The 21,227-nt window shown below is 40.9% G+C and overlaps 1 protein-coding gene across 1 annotated transcript in view; it reads right to left on the bottom strand.

Annotated features, from left to right (window-relative positions):
- Window positions 1–21,227, bottom strand: part of LOC121395196 (zinc finger protein OZF-like) — a 461,594-nt gene that overhangs the window by 120,823 nt on the left and 319,544 nt on the right.

Here is a 21,227-nt window from a genome sequence, read left to right as displayed (position 1 = left end):
GTAAAAAGATCACACAGACATCAGCGCTAAAAATGGTAACCCCCCCCGCTACACACAAGTTATAAAAAGCCATTGATGGTCAGGGCCCCCTTATAAGTTAAAAAAAAAACATTGGTGCCAGGGCCCCCCATACAAGTCATTAGGCCCCAGAGAATATTTTTTAAAAACCATTAGTGACAGGGGCCTATAGACTAATAAATAATACACTGACGGCCGGGGGTTTAATAGGGAGTAGATTGGGGAGTCAGGAGATGAAGGAGTCAGGAGGGAGCAGGGAGTCAGGAGGCTGCAGGGAGTCAGGAGATGAGGGTGCAGGGAGTCAGGAGGGAGCAGGGAGTCAGGAGGGAGCAGGGAGTCAGGAGGGAGCAGGGAGTCAGGAGGGAGTAGATTGGGGAGTCAGGAGATGAAGGAGTCAGGAGGGAGCAGGGAGTCAGGAGGCTGCAGGGAGTCAGGAGGCTGCAGGGAGTCAGGTATATAAATGTATAAGAGTAAATAACGAGGAGTGAGTAGAAGACAGAGGGAGGAGGAGGGATAAGAGACTCAGTATAAGTCTGTGTGACACAGAGAGAAGGTGAAACACTGACAGACACAATCACTAGACACTTACACACACCCCGGGGGGTCGGGATCACTATCTCAGGGTCTCTGGGTCGTTTGAGGCCGAATTCTCAGGCCGAAGTTTCGGGAGACAGAACCGCCCAAGTCTGAAAAGTGAAAGTAAAAGAAACTTCTGCTCCAGTCCTCCCGGAACTATAGAGAGGCGGAGGCTGAGCATAGAGAGGCGGAGGCTGAGTATAGAGAGGCGGATGTGACGTCTCGGAGGAGGGAAGTTACATAGACGCGCCCCTCATACTGACACTCATGTCCCGGTTACAGGAGACTGACTATGACGTGCGGTTGCTGCTACTGAGTCGCTTCTTATATCAGTGGGCGGGAGACTCAGTCGGACTGTGTTACTCTCGGGACTGAGCTGCGGGGGGCGGGGACACAGTGGGCGGAGCTGCGCGGACTGACACACCCACGTGTAACACTGCGCTTGTGTCAGAACGAGACGGTTATTGGGAAACACAGGTTGACGGAGGGAGTGTTTATATGAGCTCACTCACACTCACACTCACACTCACAGTCTCACTCACACTCACAGTCTCACTCACACTCACAGTCTCACTCACACTCACAGTCTCACTCACACTCACAGTCTCACTCACAGTCTCCCTCACACTCACAGTCTCACTCACACTCCTCACTCACAGTCTCACTCACACTCACAGTCTCACTCACACTCACAGTCTCACTCACAGTCTCCCTCACATTCACAGTCTCACTCACAGTCTCACTCACAGTCTCACTCACACTCCTCACTCACACTCTCACTCACAGTCTCACTCACACTCTCACTCACACTCCTCACTCACACTCACTGTGCACTGGATCCATTCCAAGTTTTGCAATAGGCATTCCAATCTTTTAACAATTCCTATGTGTCAATAGAAATAAGATGCCATAATGAGATGGTGAATTTGCATCATGTGAGAAATAGAGAAGTTTATAAATTATATTTGCAGCTTCTAAGAATGGAAAATCAGAATTATGATTAGAGTGAATGTAGAATGGATCACAATCAAAATGAACTCCTCAAGTAAAATTTGACTACACAACATCTGCTTTGAGACAACAAAGTGCTCTGACATTTCCCATTTGAAATATTCCCAAGAAAAATGGTAACAAATAATTTGTAAACAAACAGTAAAAAGCAAAGTTTTGTATTGTTTCATGACTTTCTTATTGTCCTGATTTGTGTAATTTGTTATGTGGATACTGTATTTTGGTTGTGTAACATTTTCAGGAAAGTGCCTTGTTTTATTGGACACCAATGGTCTGGTGATTGTAAGTTCTTTAAATATAAATGGTGATAAAGATTAGTTGTTTATTTATTATTGCTCAATTAAGGACCAACATTTATTGGATGACTCTTTGTAATACAGAAGGCCCAAGGCTACAGTCTAACTCATGTTCTCCAAACCTGCTGAAATGTTAAACATGAGGTTTATTTACATGTAGTGAAGGTTCACTTCCAATTCTATAGAAATGTGTGAATTTAGGGATCATTTTATTCCCACACATGTAGAATGCTGGTTTCTAATTGTACAGCAATAGCTTTGGTTGTAACACTACACTATTGATATCTTACTGAGATGTCTGGTTGCTAGGGAATAGTTTAATATAGTGACCAGCCTGTTTGAATGAGAGAGTGTAATATGAATCATAGAGGGTGTTAGAGAAGGAAGATATTGATAATGTTTGAGGAAAGAGCAAAGAGTCCCTCACATACAAACCTATTTATTGTGGTGGGGACAGTAATACTTGCTTAGAAGGTTGGAATGTACAAATGATACTTGTATAAAAACTAGACAGGACCAAACAACAACACTACAATGATCCTGCTTGTGTACAGTGTGATATGAACTACATCCAATGAGAATGAGCAGTTCATAGATGATGCAGCAGACACATGACATTTAAACAAAACCATCACAATCTCATGTGTGAGAGCATTGAAATGAAGAGAAGTGGAGAAGAATGATTTGCTGCTGGGCCTGGTTCCCATGTTGTCCTGTATCTGCTGGATGAACAGGAGGATCTTCATGTTCTTCATCACCTTCAAGGGCTTCAGGTAAATAAAGATCCCCCAACCAATGATTGTCCACTGCATTATTATGTAAAATACAGGCTGATAGGATGATATCACACACATTACTAGGGAAATACTGTAGAACACCCCCTGAATGATCCAAATACCCACTCAATGACTTCTCTGGCCCTTTGATGAGCTTTGTTGTACCGGCGTTTATCTGGAATTTCAATCACAAGATGGTTGGTAGGGTAAAATAAATCTAGTGAGACAATAATAGTCAAGCGTAAGACACACTTATTTACAAAAAATGAAACCTGAATGAAAATATTTTAGATAAACATAAGATAAATAGGTGATATATTTGGAATCAATGTATTTAGTACAAACATAAGAACATGTTAAATTAGTTTAGTTGAAATACACATGGACGTCACTGTAAATGCCTTTAAATACTTGTGTGATAAAGTGAATGTGTGAGAAAAGAAGGTGGAAAGAGGATGAAAAGACTTTAGCGATTGAATTAAGAACATTTTAGATGATAATCGTTTTCAGGCTAAATTGAATTGTAAAAATTAAGAGTTACTGGTACTTTCAATAGGCCGTTAGGTTGCGATAATGTAGGTGATGAAAAGATTAGCATAAAGGTGTATTGAGCGTAGAATTGAATTGCAAACAAGCAAAAAGTAGCACTTGGGGGCACATTTACTAAGGGTTGAATTTTGAAGTTAAAAAACTTCAAAATTCGACCATTGAATTTGATACTTCGATATTCAAAGTATTTTTTCAATTGATTAAATAGTTTGAATAGAACGATTTAAACGATTTTACAAAAAGCTACTTTGACTACTCAAAACTTAGCCAAAGTTTATAGGAGGTCCCCCATAGGCTAAACAGCAATTCAGCATGTTTAAAGTGGCGAAGTGTCGAAGTTGAAGTTTTTTTAAAGAGACAGTACTACGATTTTCAAAGTTGACATTTTTTCAATTCAAATCGAACTTTGGCCTATTCGATGGTCGAAGTACCCAAAAATGACTTCAAAATTCAACGTTTTTGAATTCGAAAATTCACTTCGACCCTTAGTGAATGGGCCCTTTAGCGTGCAAAAAGTACCATATTGCATTGCATTTAATCTGCCCATTACATGTTACCAGTGTCGTACTGGCCCACATGGATACCTGGAAAACTCCCGGTGGGCCAAGGTGTCAGTGGGCCCTTATACTGCTAGACATGTGACCTATTTCATGGTCATTCCCTATTTCTATGAGAACAAATTGGCTAAATAGATGGAATAATAGATTATAGTCTGTAAAGAAAAGAGAATAGAGGTTGAGTGAGGAGAGGAATATTAATAGTACTAAGAGTGGTCCCCTGGTCTAAGATTAATTGGTGGGCCCCTAATCAAAGGTTTTTGGGTGGACCCCTGGTGTCCCAGTCCGGAACTGCATATTACATTATTCTGGGATTTGTAGTCCAGCAACAACAGAGTAAAGAAGTTAACTGGCCTCATGGCAAATTCATTTTAGGGTCCCACTTTAGTTTGGAACCCCCCAGTGAAATAGAATTTCCTTGTCCTTATGGAGGCACTGGGCTGTTGGTAGTGGAAAGAAGTACAGTAGTCCTATGTGTTGATTCACTTCCCTCCTCTGTGTCTAGTTAAACATAACTCCTCTGTGTATTACATGAACACATTTGTACTGCAGAATCCTATACACAGGGAACTGACAGCCCCCCTCATAGCCTGGGCATTGGGTGCACCTGCCTTACTCACATATTAATGGATCAGTAGAGCAGTAGAAGGACAAACTCATTCATTCTGAAACAAACTGACAACAGGGGGATCTGGGTGCAACTGCTGCTCATGACTGTGCAACTACAAGCAAAGCAGGTACCATGGCGTTTTCTTCTGTAATTCCTCAATGTCGTATTGGCTTTGTCACTTCTGCACCCCAACATCTGGGAACCCGTCATGGTGAGAGGGTTACTGAAACCAATAATGTCAGATATTCATGAAGCAAATTCTAATTAGATCAACCCTTTGCATCTATACCTTGCATGTGCTATTAAAGGGCTACTTTGCCTTTAACCCTTTCCCTGCCAGCCGTTTTGTCCTAGATGCGAACATCTACTGCCAAGCAGTTTTTGGATATTTTGCACTCTTTCACTTTAAGGGCCTTTCCTGGGGTGGTCTTTTAGTTTACCCAGCAAAACAATATATTTTTTTTTAGGACAACCTGAACTTTCACAATATGCAAGAATTTTGGTGTAATTCTACTTCTGTAAAAAAATATTGGCTTCTAAGTATCTAATAAAATGAAAAAAATAATGTTTTACGAAGAACAATCACATATATCAGAAACATCATTTATTTTATGTACAAGAACACAGCCGATTTAGAAAGGTCTATGTCTCCTGAATGCGGCAATACCAAATATATATCGTTTTATGGAGATTTCTCACTTGTATAGATCAAAATCTACAAGCAGTACACAACCAAATTTCCAAAGCATCGCTCCCCAAACGGCATACTTCTGATTTCAAGGCCAAACATTCCACTAACAGAAGATTCTGGTGAATCAAAAATGCAATTGTTTCCTAAAGTTATAATGTTTTATAGAAATTGGTGAATTTTTTGAAAAATGACCTCAAAGCGTCCACTCTACAGCAACATATCTCCCACACATCATTAGGTATCAATGTAAATCACCCCAAATATGAAATCCTGGGTTCCACTGAACAGTTTGATGCCCAATATGTATAGGTGTACCCAAGCACGTGGCATAGGGGGCCCCAAAAGGAAGACCCCCCGTTTGTTCTGTTATTCAACAATCAACACATTTACATAGTTTTGGGGGGCAGCAAAGGTAGAAAAAAGTACGTTCACCCCAGAAAACCATATATTTTTGGAAAGTACACATTCCCCTGAATCCAAATTGGGTATGCATGTCTTTTTACTCCAAAGTACCAAGCGGCAAACCATTCCTAAATTTGGTGATTTTGGCAACATTTCCAAAAATTACCTAAACATTTCTACCCTGCAGCATCGTATTACCCACATACTTTTAGGTATCAAGAGAAATCACCCCAAATATGAAAGCCTGGGGTCCTCTAAATAGTTTGATGCCCAATATGTATAGGTGTACCCAAGCATGTGGCGTATAGGGGCCCCAAAAGGAAGACCCCCATATGGTCTGCCATTTCAGGTACTGCAAAATCAACACATTTACATCATTTTGGGGGGCGGCAAAGATAGAAGTACGTTCACCCCAGAAAACCATATATTTTCGGAAAGTACACGAATCTAAATTGGGTATGCATGTCTTTGTACTCCAAAGTACCAAGTCGCAAACCATTCCTAAATTTGGTGATTTTGGTGACATTTCCAAAAATCACCTCAAAATTTCCACCCAGCAGCATCGTATTTCCCATATACTTTTAGGTATCAAGATAAATTACCCCAAATATGAAAGCTTAGGGTCCTCTAACCATGTTTGGTGTCCAATATGTATATGTGTACCCAAGCAAGTGGCATGTATCGGCCTGAAAAGGAAGACCCCCATATGGTCTGTCATTTCAGGTACTGCAAAATCAACACATTTACATCGTTTTGAGGGGGGGCAAATGTAGAAAAAAGTAAGTTCACCCCAGAAAACCATATATTTTCGGAAAGTACACATTCCCACAAATCTAAATTGGGTATGCATGTCTTTGTACTCCAAAGTACCAAGCCGCAAACCTTTCCTAAATTTGGTAATTTTGGTGACATTTCCAAAAATGACTTCAAAATTTCTACCCTGCAGCATCGTATTACCCACATACATTTAGGTATCAAGAGAAAACACCCCAAGGGAGACCCCCATATGGTCTGTCATTTCAGTTACTGCAAAATCAACACATTTACATTGTTTTTGGGGGGGCAAAGGTAGAAAAAAGTAAGTTCACCCCAGAAAACCATATATTTTCGGAAAGTACACATTCCGGCAAATCCAAATTGGGTATACATGTCTTTGTACTCCAAAGTACCTAGTCGCAAGTCTTTCCTAAATTTGGCGATAAAAGCAACAGTTTTTACATTTTAGAAAATTGCCTTAAAATATTGCAATTGGCCGCATTTATCTCACCCAATTTCTTACATACAATTGTAAAATAACATAAATATTGATGCCAAGGGTCTACTGAACAGTTTGATGCCCAATATGCATAGATATATACCGAGGCAGCTGGCATGTGCGGACCCCAAATAAAAATAGTGCATATGAGTTTTCTCTGCCGATTCGCCTTCTGTGAACATAGACCATTGACTTTATATTATGTGCCTCAAGACCCTCATAACAGCAAAGACCCCCCCAAAACCATATATTTTTGGAAAGTACACATTCTGATGAATCCAAAAAAGATAAAGACGTCTTTCTACACCAAACTTGGCAGCGTGTTAGCAGAGTTACTGCGCAGCAGCAAGTGAGTGGGCGGATGGTGCGACATGGAGCAGGTAAGGAAGTAGCAGCAGCGCTTCCATTGCACTTCTGCTACTTTCATGTTGGATCTGTGACAATTGCGTCGCAGATCCGACTTGACAGCCCCCCAGCCTCATTGCCCAGGGGGCTGTCTACCATCCTGACTCTCTGCAGAGGCGGCAAAACCCGCCAAAGCCGAGAGAAGGGCTCAGCTGCAGGAGAACGTACAGTGTATGTTCTTGGCAGCCTGAGCCCTGAACCGCCAGCACGTACGCCGTACGTACTTGGGGGTTAAATGAGCAGTTACTTTATGAGCAGTTAGTTTGATACAGATATTCTGAGACAATTTGCACTTGGGTCTGGGTTTTTTTTGTATTAAAAAGATTTTGCTCCCACTGGTAAATGAGCCCCTTCATATTCTCTCCCTATTCCACAGGAATTTACCTGTTTGGAACACTTTTTGGACACTAAAAGCACAATAAATGTGCCCCACTGCACCCCCTAGTTCTCTATAGAAGTCAAGAAATAATGAAATTACACATGGAAACCAATTCACCAATGAGAATTCTACTGAACAAAACCTATTTACAGATGTAAGGGAATTGACCAATGAGAATGTGCTTCTCAGCCACATCTTGCTCTTATCTTATATACACACATTATTGTGTCATTCTCTTATTTCATTATTAGTGATGGCCGTTTTTACTCATCAAACATTTGCAAAATGGTGAAAATTTGCTAAAATGCATTGGGGTCTACGAACGACAAAATGTTTTTCTGTTTCAATATGTTTATTGACAGAAATAAAAAAGAAATTTGCGTAACAGACAATGCAAAAAAATTTACATCACCTCTGGGTAAGTACAATCAAATACTGGAATCATAATACAACGAGACGATGGTGTAAATAAAAACAAAAGATTAACATAAGTCAAATGACTGTCCATCAGTGATCGTTAAAACAGAGCAAACTTGCATTACATATATTTATGAACGTGGTACAGAGAAATCAAAGACACTTGTCAACAAAGAAATAAGAAAGAAAAACTAATAAAATAAAAAAATAAATAAATAAATAAAAAAAAAAAGGGGGGGGGAGAAAGGAAAATAAAAGGGTAGACCACCAGGTAAACACACAAATCAAACAATCAATCGTATCAAATGTAAGTTACAGCATATATATGAGGAGTATAAGCAGAGTCAAACATCAGCATAGCAGTTCCAAGCAATTGCCATATAAAGGAGCCATGTCAATTCAGTCAGAATATGGTACAAAATACTATGATGGGTCCCATGTTAAAAGGGTTGCCTGTCAAAACCTCATAAGGAAAGAGTAGAAACCGGTAGGGTTCCGTGGAATCTGTAATCTATCCAAGGTTGCCAGACGTCAACAAAGGCCTGATATTTATCTAGGTGGATACTAGTCAACTTTTCATTAATGAGAATCCAATCCAATTTCACTCTGACATTATTGTACTGTAGGGACGAAGTTTTCCACGCCTTAGCAATAACCTGTCTGGCGGCCAAGAAAATATGATTAAGTAAGCGGACCTGTTTCCTGGGGACATCACGAGGGACAGCTCCCAATAAGGCAACATATGGGTCCCGTTTTAAGTTAAGATGTAACACAGAAAAAATGAGGGTATAAATCCGTATCCAGAATCTCACAGCTATGGGACATGTCCACCAGATATGGAACAGGGACCCTGATGCAGAACAACCCCTGTAACATGTATCGTTGCAATCGGGATAAAATTTAGCTAATCGTACTGGGGTCAAATACCAGCGAAATAATACCTTATAACCTGCCTCCAGCATAACTGTGTTGATAGAACTTTTGCGCGTATTGTCCCAAAGTCGGAACCAGTCCTGTTCAGGCAATGACTTTCCGATATCCTCTTCCCATTTAGTGATATAAGGTAGATCGAGCAAGCTGGCTGGCGTGTTGAATTGCAAGTATAGAATTGAAATGGCTCCTTTAGGGGCTGTACCCTTTGTACACCAACGTTCATAAAACGAGCTAGATAAATCATGAGTTTTGGTAGAATTCCAACATTTCTGTACAAAATGTAAAACCTGATAAGCTCTGAATCTCTCCGAATCTGGAAGTTGATAGTGATCTAAAAGATATTGGATAGTGTAGGGACCTCTGGAGTGTATTAGGGATTTAACAAACACTAACCCATTTAATATCCACCAGTGAAAAAGGTGTTTTTGCAAACCAGCTAAGAAAGCAGGGTTCCCAAATATTGGTGCTGCAGGAGTATGAGGTGTAATAAATGGGTGCTTACGAGATACTATATCCCATACGTGCAGGGAACAAGCCAAGCAAGGGCTCATAGTTTTAGGACGGGATTTCCTGGGCAGCCAAAGCAATGAGGAGGCAGTACAGGGGGTAACAAAGGCATTCTCGATAGCAACCCACTGAGGAGGGTCAGAGGTGCTATGTAAATTCGGGAGTTGACACAACTGCGCTGACCAGTGATAGTATCTAAGAACGACAAAATGTTTTTTGATGCAGGACAAATGACAATTTTTTTCACCCACTGGAGTCTATGGGCATCATTTTTGCTTCGAAACTTTGTGAATAATTTTGTTCAACACTTGTTGCCAATCCCACCAGAGAGTAGAGAAGCCACATGCTGATTTTTACTGATTGAAGAAAACTCCATTGCATCTTTTAATTTATTCTACCTTTTGAAAAAAGCACTGCAAGTTCTTTGTTTTATTTGATTATAATTTTATTCTGGAGATAGCACTTTGTAAAAATCCCTATAGTACTTTACAACGTACAAGAAAAATCTGTGTATGGACTTTCAATGGTTCAAGACACACACAGATAAGTGTTGTAACATATTGGTGACTGCACTGAATAGTAACAATATTGCAGCAGGTTCTGTTATTGGTTTTTTTTCCCATAGCCTGTGGTGCTGATCTATAATTTTATCTTGATCTCCACATTTATATTATATTTCCCCTGTGCATCACTTTATTTATAAAGCTGGCATATAATATAGACACAGTAATACAGTATTTAATCATTTACAGTGAACATTGTAAAATAATCATATACAAATTATTATCCTACTGTCTGATCATTGGTTATTTATTATCAGTGACAGGGGCTCATTCACCCAAACAACAAAACTCTGTTAGATTTCTATTTCCCCCTGATATACATTCATTTCAAATGATTCTCACACAGGCACCAGACTCCAATACCCAGAATGCAGCATGGAGGGGCTCAGTGAATGTGGCAGTGAAGGTGTGTAAGTGTCTGATTGGCTCACTCAGCTCATAAAAGGACACACGTCCGGCCTCATAGTCCAATGAGATCCTGATTCTCCTGCAGGAAGAGACATGGGGTAAATCTGTCCATTCACTGTCATGTCCCACTGAATATCTGTTATTATCCCATCTGTACAAACCCCAGGACTTGTTATTATTTCCAATCCAGGACTGACCCCCTCTCCTCTCTATACTGGGATAGGCCACCCCTACCCTCCAGCTCCCTGATTCACTGACCTCCACTTCCCAGTAATGTCGCCCTGAGGGGAAACTCCTGCTGCTTAAAACCTGAGCAAACCACTGAAATCTCTCTGGGGATTGTGGGTAATGTAGTTCTGTTAGTGAGTAGGAAGCAGATTTCCTGTCCCCTGATACAGATACACGATTATGAGCCGTGTTTATATCCAGTAACAGGTCTGTAGCCTCCTGCCCATAGATCAGTGTCCTTATACCCAGCACAATATGAGCCAATCCAGGGGCCATTATCCCATCTGTGCCCCCCTCATTATGTGCCCCCTCAGCCCCACACAGTGCAGCTCCATGTGATTCCTGTGCCAGTAAGGAACATAATGTATCACACATGTTACACATCTCCTCCATGTCCGGGATCTGCCCGACCAACTCTTCCCTCTCTGTCTCCCCCTTGTGGATTATATGAGACACAACATCCTCCTCCTGCATCTGAGTCTCTGGCTCCAACTTCTCTCTGTCTGTTATCTGTCTGTCTGTCTGTCTCTCTAGTTTCAGTACTTCATCTCCTTTTTCTCTCTCTCTAATGATTCTCACCCAGGAATTCCACCCCACCCTGAATGCAACATGGAGGGGCTCAGTGAATGTGACAGTGAAGGTGTGTAAGTGTCTGATTGGCTCACTCAGCTCATAAAAGGACAGATGTCCGGCCTCATAGTCCAATGAGATCCTGATTCTCCTGCAGGAAGGGAGGTGGTGTAACTCTGTCCTTTTACTGTCATGTCTCACTGAATATCTGTTATTATTATTCCCTCTGTACAAACACCAGGACTTGTTATTATTCCCAATCCAGGACTGACCCCCTCTCCTCTCTATACTGGGATAGGCCACCCCTACCTGCCACTCCCCTGATTCACTTCCCTCCACTTCCCAGTAATGTCGCCCTGAGGGGAAACTCCTGCTGCTTAAAGTCTGAGCCCAATTCTGAAATCTCTCTGGGGATTGTGGGTAATGTAGTTCTGTTAGTGAGTAGGAAGCAGATTTCCTGTCCCTTGATACAGATACATGATTCCCAGCCATGTTTATATCCAGTAACAGGTCTGTAGCCTCCTGCCCATAGATCAGTGTCCTTATACCCAGCACAATATGAGCCAATCCAGGGGCCATTATCCCATCTGTGCCCCCCTCATTATGTGCCCCCTCAGCCCCACACAGTGCAGCTCCATGTGATTCCTGTGCCAGTAAGGAACACAATTTATCACACATGTTACACATCTCCTCCATGTCCGGGATCTGCCCGACCAACTCTTCCCTCTCTGTCTCCCCCTTGTGGATTATATGAGACACAACATCCTCCTCCTGCATCTGAGTCTCTGGCTCCAACTTCTCTCTGTCTGTTATCTGTCTGTCTGTCTGTCTCTCTAGTTTCAGTACTTCATCTCCTTTTTCTCTCTCTCTAATGATTCTCACCCAGGAATTCCACCCCACCCTGAATGCAGCATGGAGGGGCTCAGTGAATGTGGCAGTGAAGGTGTGTAAGTGTCTGATTGGCTCACTCAGCTCATAAAAGGACACACGTCCGGCCTCATAGTCCAATGAGATCCTGATTCTCCTGCAGGAAGGGATGTGGTGTAACTCTGTCCTTTTACTGTCATGTCTCACTGAATATCTGTTATTATTATTCCCTCTGTACAAACACCAGGACTTGTTATTATTCCCAATCCAGGACTGACCCCCTCCCCTCTCTATACTGGGATAGGCCACCCCTACCTGCCACTCCCCTGATTCACTTCCCTCCACTTCCCAGTAATGTCGCCCTGAGGGGAAACTCCTGCTGCTTAAAGTCTGAGCCCAATTCTGAAATCTCTCTGGGGATTGTGGGTAATGTAGTTCTGTTAGTGAGTTGGAAGCAGATTTCCTGTCCCCTGATACAGATACAAGATTATGAGCAGTGTTTATATCCAGTAACAGGTCTGTAGCCTCCTGCCCATAGATCAGTGTCCTTATACCCAGCACAATATGAGCCAATCCAGGGGCCATTATCCCATCTGTGCCCCCCTCATTATGTGCCCCCTCAGCCCCACACAGTGCAGCTCCATGTGATTCCTGTGCCAGTAAGGAACACAATGTATCACACATGTTACACATCTCCTCCATGTCAGGGATCTGCCCGACCAACTCTTCCCTCTCTGTCTCCCCCGTGTGGATTATATGAGACACAACATCCTCCTCCTGCATCTGAGTCTTTAGGTAGAACTTCTCTATGTCTCTTATCTGTCTGTCTGTCTGTCTCTCTAGTTTCAGTACTTCATCTCCTTTTTCTCTCCATCTCACCCAGGCACCTTCCCTCCTCACCCAGAATGCAACATGAAGGGGCTCAGTGAATGTGGCAGTGAAGGTGTGTAAGCGTCTGATTGGCTCACTCAGCTCATAAAAGGACAGACGTCCGGCCTCATAGTCCAATGAGATCCTGATTCTCCTGCAGGAAGGGACGTGGGGTAACTTTATCCATTTATTGTCATGTCCCACTGAATATCTGTTATTACCCCATCTGTACAAACACCAGGACTTGTTATTATTCCCAATACAGGACAGTTTCCCTCTCCTCTCTATACTGGGATAGGCCACCCCTACCCCCCACACCCCTGATTCACTGACCTCCACTTCCCAGTAATGTCGCCCTGAGGGGAAACTCCTGCTGCTTAAAACCTGAGCCCAATCTTGAAATCTCTCTGGGGATTCTGGGTAATGTAGTTTTGTTAGTGAGTAGGAAGCAGATTTCCTGTCCCCTGATACAGATACGTAATTATGAGCCGTGTTTATATCCAGTAACAGGTCTGTAGCCTCCTGCCCATAGATCAGTCTCCTTATACCCAGCACAATATGAGCCAATCCAGGGGCCATTATCCCATCTGTGCCCCCCTCATTATGTGCCCCCTCAGCCCCACACAGTGCAGCTCCATGTGATTCCTGTGCCAGTAAGGAACACAATTTATCACACATGTTACACATCTCCTCAATGTTATTGATCCTCAGATCCAGTTGGTGGACCTTTACCCCCAGTTGATGTTCCTGGGATTGTCTCCTGCCCTCCTGCCCCCTCTGGGCATTTTCATCCATCTCTCCTCGCTGGTGGCGGCTGCTCAGTCTCTGTTTTTCGGTTGGTTTTGCTTCTCAATCTCTAAACCAGTGATCCCCAACCAGTAGCTCGTGAGTAACATGTTGCTCTCCAACACTTGGATGTTGCTCTCAGTGGCCTCAAAGCAGGTGATTATTTTTGAATTCCAGGCTTGGAGGCAAGTTTTGGTTTCATAAAAACCAGGTGTACTGCCAAACAGAGTCTCAATGTAGGTTGATAATCCACATATAAGATACCAAATGGCCAATCACAGCCCTTATTTGGCAACCTAAGAACATTTTTCATGCATGTGTTGCTCCCCAACTGCTTTTACTTCTGAATGTTGCTCACGGGTTCAAAAGGTTGGGGATCCCTGCTCTAATGGATCAGTTTCTGACTCTGCTCCTCCTGTATAATTCCCTATAGTTTGTGTTTAGGTTGGACAGTTTCAATTCCTTGACTAAACAGGGGGTGGAGTCACGTAGAAGTGGGCGGGGATTGGGTCCGCGTATGGGTGTTTCCTAAAACATTTTAGTATTAAAAAATTGTGGGGTTGGACATGACTCTGCTCCTCAGTTTGTGGCCCAATTACTGTGTGTCTCTGGGATGGGTCAGTACAGAATATTCCTCTGATTCTCTTCCTCCTCCCCAGGCTCCTCATTCAGCAGTTCCACTTGGCACCTACAGGGGGAGACACAAACAAACAAGAATTTATATCTTATTCTCTAATGAAACAGAAACATACTCACATAGTTAGGTAAGTACCAGTGTTGCACAATAGATTTATAGAGAATCAGAATAAGATTTATATCCCCGGCCCCTGCAGGGACTGTACAGCCTGATCCAGCAAATGTATTATCAATAATAACCCCAAACCCCAGTTGTGCTCATAAGTTTACATCCCCAGGCAGAACTGATGATTTCTTAACCATTTTTCAGAGAATATGAATGATAAGACAAAAACTTTTCTTTCACTCATGGTTAGTGGTTGGCTGAAGCCATTTATTGTCAGACAACTGTGTTTACTCTTTTTAACCCTTTCACTGCCAGCCAAGTTGGAACTTCTATTGCCAGACCGTTTTTGAACATTTTGTGCTCTTTTAGTTTACCCATGAAAACAAGATATCGTTTTTTTCAGGACAACCTAAGCTTTAACCCTTTCCCTGCCAGCCGTTTTGTCCTAGATGCGAACATCTACTGCCAAGCAGTTTTTAGATATTTTGCACTCTTTCACTTTAAGGGCCTTTCCTGGGGTGGTCTTTTAGTTTACCCAGCAAAACAATATATTGTTTTTTTCAGGACAACCTGAACTTTCAAAATATGCAGGAATTTTGGTGTAATTTCACTTCTGTAAAAAAATATTGGCTTCTAAGTGTCCAATAAAATGAAAAAAATCATGTTTCACAAAGAACAATCACATATATCAGAAACATCATTTATTTTATGTACGAGAACACAGCCTATTTGGAAAGGTCTATGTCTCCTGAACGCGGCAATACCAAATATATATAGTTTTATGGAGATTTCTCACTTGTATAGATCAAAATCTACAAGCAGTACACAACCAAATTTCCAAAGCATCGCTCCCCAAACGGCATACTTCTGATTTCAAGGCCAAACATTCCACTAACAGTAGGTTTACCCCAGAAAACTACCCATTACTAGAAAGAACAGATTCTGGCGAATCAAAAATGGGTAAATATATCTTTGTACTCCAAACTACCAAGTTGCAATTGTTTCCTAAAGTTATAATGTTTTATAGAAATTGGTGAATTGTTTGAAAAATGACCTCAAAGCTTCCAATCTACAGAATCATATCTCCCACACATCATTAGGTATCAATGTAAAACACCCCAAATATGAAAGCCTGGGGTCCACTGAACAATTTGATGCCCAATATATATAGGTGTACCCAAACATGTGGCATATAGGGGCCCTAAAATGTAGACACCTCATTTGAGCTATCAGTTCTGTAATTCCAGATACTGCAAAATCAACACATTTGCATCGTTTTGCGGGGGGTAAAAGTAGAAAAAAGTAAGTTCACCGCAGAAAACCATATATTTTCGGAAAGTACACATTCCCACGAATCTAAATTGGGTATGTTCCCCCATCATTAGAAACCATACTGAGTTATTTATATAACCTGTGTGTACAAGAGGCAATACGTTGCAAAACGGGGAACCAGAAATTAAGGGAGCGTTTTAAAGGTATATGGTCCGTTTATCTTAGAACAATAGAGGCCAATAAGAAAAGGTTTATTCAAAATTGTATTGATTCTGGGGAGAATTCCTTTCTTTTGTAATATAAGCATATTAGCCAACACATTCATACTGAGAATGGAGTAACTGTGAATTCATTATTAATTTAAATAGAATTCGAGCAGAGATATTTTAATTTTAGTCTTTAAACATTAATTTTAATTTTAAGTTCTAATTCTATTCAAACTTTAAACTTTAATCTTATTTCAGGTTTGTTATACCTTGATTTTATTTGCATTTACTGTGTTGTAATTAAGATTGTTTTTATTTAGACAATGGTTTGTATAACATCTCACATATTATGACATCACCATGTTTACTACATAGCTTAATTGTTCTATTGTATTGGTACTGAAAAATAACTTACTGTAATGTAATCTGTTGTTTATCATCAATAAAAAGAGATAAACACTCATTATAAAAAAAAATAAAAAAAAAAAAAAAAAATAAATAAATTGGGTATGCATGTCTTTGTACTCCAAAGTACCAAGCCGCAAACGATTCCTAAATTTGGTGATTTTGGCAACATTTCCAAAAACCACCTCAAAATATCTACCCTGCAGCATCGTATTACCCACATACTTTTAGGTATCAAGAGCAATCACCCCAAATATGAAAGCCTAGGGTCCTCTGAACAGTTTGATGCCCAATATGTATAGGTGTACCCAAGCACGTGGCATATAGGGGCCCCAAAAAGAAGACCCCCATATGGTCTGTCATTTCAGATACTGCAAAATCAACACATTTATATTGTTTGGGGGGGGGGGGCAAAAGTAGAAAAAAGTAAGTTCACCCCAGAAAACCATATATTTTCGAAAAGTACACATTCCCACGAATCTAAATTGGGTATGCATGTCTTTGTACTCCAAAGTACCAAGCCGCAAACCATTCCTAAATTTGGTATTTTGCCGACATTTCCAAAAACCACAGCAAAATTTCTACCCTGCAGCATCGTATTACCCACATACTTTTAGGTATCAAGAGAAATCACCCCAAATATAAAAGCTTAGGGTCCTCTGAACAGTTTGATGCCAAATATGTATAGGTGTACCCAAGCACGTGGCATATAAGGGCCCTAAAATAAAGACCCCCCCATATGGTCTGTCATTTCAGATACTGCAAAATCAAGACATTTACATTGTTTTGGGGGGGGGGGGCAAAAGTAGAAAAGGGTAAGTTCACCCCAGAAAACCATATATTTTCGGAAAGTACACATTCCCACGAATCTAAATTGGGTATGCATGTCTTTGTACTCCAAAGTACCAAGCTGCAAATCATTCCTAAATGTGGTGATTTCTGTGACATTTCCAAAAATCACCTCAAAATTTCTACCCTGCAGCATCGTATTACCCACATACTTTTAGGTATCAAGAGAAATCACCCCAAATATGAAAGCATAGGGTCCTCTGAACAGTTTGATGCCCAATATGTATAGGTGTACTTAAGCATGAGGCATATAGGGGCCCCAAAAGAAGACCCCCATATGGTCTGTCATTTCAGATACCGCAGAATCAACACATTTATATTGTTTTGAGGGGGGCAAATGTAGAATAAAGTAAGTTCACCCCAGAAAACCATATATTTTCGGAAAGTACACATTCCCACAAACCCAAATTGGGTATACATGTCCTTGTACTCCAAAGTACCAAGTCGCAAGTCTTTCCTAAATTTGGCGATAAAAGCAACGGTTTTTACATTTTTGAAAATCGCCTAAAAATATTGCAATTGGCCCCATTTATCTCACCCCATTTCTTACATACAATTGTAAAATAACATAAATATTGATGCCAAGGGGCTACTGAACAGTTTGATGCCCAATATGCATAGATACACCAAGGCAGCTGGCATGTGCAGACCCCAAATAAAAATAGTGCATATGAGTTTTCTCCGCTGCCGATTCACCTTCTGTGAACATAGACCCTTGACTTCATATTATGTGCCTCAAGACCCTCCTTACAGCAAAGACCCCCCAAAACCATATGTTTTTGGAAAGTACACATTCTGACGAATCCAACAAAGATAAAGACGTCTTTCTACACCAAACTACCAAACTGCAAAGCTTTTCTAAACTTCGAGGTTTTTACAACATTTCTGAATATTGCCTAAAAATGCTGCAGTTTGCCGCATTTTTCGCACACAATGTTTTACGTACAAAGAAAAATCACCCTAAATATGGACGTCAGAGGTCTGATGAATAACTTGATGCCCAATATGCATAGATTTACCAAAGTATGTGGTGTGTACGGACCCCAAATGAAAAACATGCATATGAATTTTCACACTAGCCAACTAAGCTGCTGAAAACAGTACCCCAACTTTGCGTTATGTGTTGTAAGACCCCCAAACTGTAAAAAGCCCCCAGAACAGCATACATTTTTGGAAAGTACATATTCTGACGGATCAAACAAAGTAAAATCTATCATTCTATACCAAAGCACCAAACAGCAAAACTATACTAAAGATACATAAGGAAAAATAATGCAGGGATACAATTGCAATAAAACCACAACAATTGTATAAATCAATGAAATAACAAAATTACTGATCCAACAGCATAATTAGTGGCCAAAATCGATTACCCAATAGTCATGCTGCCAAAACAAATGGTTTTTAGGGGTAAAAAAACACAAATTAGTAAAATGAAAAAGTAAAAAAAAAAAATCCCTCTTTGTGAGTTTTTTGTATATACATGTGTATACACTTCTTAAAGTGGTGTGACAGTGTGTATATACGTAAGTGTGAAATAAGTGCAAATAAGTGTACATAATTTTCCCAAAAAAATTTTAAAAAAAACTTTACTAAAATGATTGTGTAACTGTGAACAGATCTATACAATGTAGTGTAGTGTGTATGTAGTGTTTGTGTAGTGTGTAATTTAGCAAATAAAGTCCACTTACCATTGCTGGAGCAGGAGAGAGAGTCTAATCTTCTTTCGTGTGTGCTGAGTCACTGCAGCCAGGAAGTGTGTGGGCGTCGCCAGAGAAGCAGAAGGAAGAGGGAGGAGCTGGTAAGTTGCTTCTTTCTGCGATTTTAGGTCGATCCTGCAACAATCCTGTTGCAGGACCGACATGACAGCCCCCCAGCCTTGTTGCCCAGGGGGCTGTCAGCACTGCTAAGTCTCTGCAGAGGCGGCTAAAGCCGCTGATGCAGAGTACAGCATGTTAAACTGCAAGAACGTACAATGTACGTGCTTGGCAGTTAAAGCCCTTGCCTGCCAGAACGTACAGCGTACGTGCTTGGCAGGCAAAGGGTTAAAAATATGCTAGAATTTTGTTGTAATTCCACTCCTGTAAAAAGATATTGGCTTCTAAGTGTATAAAAAAAAACAGTTTCACATGATACAAACACAAATATCAGAAGCATAAATTATTTTATGCACAAGTACATGGCAGATTTGGAAAGTTCTGTGTCTCCTGAATGTGCCAATACCAAATATATAAGTTTTTAGGGAAATAACAAAAATGAAACTTAGAAAATGAAGAACTAAAAAAAAAAAGTAAAAACAACACTATAAGTGTGTGTTTGTGTATACATGGGTGTACAGCTCTAAAAAGTGTATATGTGTATGTGAGTGTGTAACTATGTGCAAAAGTGTGAAAAATAAAAGTCAGAAAAATCAGAAAAGCAAAAAAACAAAACAAAAACTACTTTTACTAATGTGCACTGTATATATGTAAATGGTTCTATATGTATATAAATGTGTAATAAAAGGGGGCACATACCGACTCTAGAAGAAGGGGGTCCTTATCAGTGCTGGAGGGTCCAGGATCGCAGAGTCCGTACAGTAGGAAGTGCGTGGGCGGTGCTGGAACACGTGAGGTCTGGGTCCTGCTACAAGGAAGTTATTGCGTCTGTGTCGCTTCTGTGGCGTAGTGGAGGAGGGGATCGCCGATCTGCTGCAGGTAAGCTCGTTGCCTAGGGGGTTCATCACTCCTCTCTGCACGCTGATTTTGTGGTGTGTGCAGAGAGAGCGATATTTTACTAAAGAACGTAGCTCCTACCTTCTTGCCACTTACAGCCTTTTTTTAAAGAATGTAGGAGCTACGTTCTTGGCAGGGAGGGGTTAAACCATAATCACTACACAAATGACCCTGATCAAAAGTTTACATACCCCAGTTCTTAATACTGTGTATTGCCCTCTTTAAAGGGCAACTAAAGTCTAAAATAGAATAATGTTAGAAATGCTGTATTATGTATACTAAATATAAAGATGAACTTACAGCACCAGCAGCCTAATAAGACAAATGATTTATGCTTTCAAAGTTGGCGCAGGGGGCTGTCATCTTGTAACTCTGTTAGACATTTCTGCAATATCAAGACTCGCACATGCTCAGTGTGGTCTGGGCTTCAGTTGGGAAGTTAAGCTTAGTGATCGTCATAAATTATCAAAACAGCACAAGTCAAATAATATCTGCTATAGAAGCCAATACAGCAAGACTGATTAATAATCATAATATAGAGACTGCACTGCGTCTCTGGATACAAATCTCTACAGGGAATCCAACAATGCTGCTCGAGTTCTGGGAAGTAAGGTGGGGGGGCTCCCCCTGCCATTTGAAAGTGTGATTGTTTACCTGCAGAGCAGTTGGGGACCATCTGACAATTCCTATCCACAGCAGTAAAAGAAGGGGGAATTGCACTGCATACAGTCAGGTTTATGATAAAAACTGTAGACATCTTTTAATTAAAGTATATTGGAGCTACATTTCTTTTTCATTAAAGAAAGTAAAAATGGGATTTTATATTTTTGCCTTTACATGCCCTTTAACATCAATGACAGCTTGAAGTCTGTAGTTGTGGATGAGGCTCTTTATCTTCTCAGACAAAGGTAAATCAGCCCATTCTTCCTGCCAAAAAGCCTCCAGTTCCAGTAAATTCTTGGGCTGTTTTGCATGAACTGCACGGGGTTTGAGGTCTCCCAGAGTGGCTCAATGATATTGAGGTCAGGAGACTGAGATGGCCACTCCAGAACCTTCACTTTATTTTGCGGTAGCCAATGACAGATTGACTTGGCCTTGTGTTTTGGATCATTGTCATGTTGGAATGTCCAAGTACGTCCCGTGAGCAGCTTCCGGGCTGATGAGAGCAAATTTTCCTCCAGTATTTTTTGTATTTCACCTGAACTTATTTGTGGGTTTTTCCTTGTATCCCAAACAATTTTTCTGGCAATTGTGGCTGAAATTTTAGTTGGTCTCCCTGAACGTGGTTTGGTTTCAACAGAACCCCTAATTTTCCACGTCTTAATTAGAGTTTGAACACTGCTGATTGGCATTCTCAATTCCTTT

This window comes from Xenopus laevis, chromosome 6S (genome assembly GCF_017654675.1).
Source record: "Xenopus laevis strain J_2021 chromosome 6S, Xenopus_laevis_v10.1, whole genome shotgun sequence".
Classification (NCBI taxonomy): Eukaryota; Metazoa; Chordata; class Amphibia; order Anura; family Pipidae; genus Xenopus; species Xenopus laevis.
Note: the sequence above shows the minus strand (reverse complement) of the source record. Positions and strands in the feature narration are given on the sequence as shown.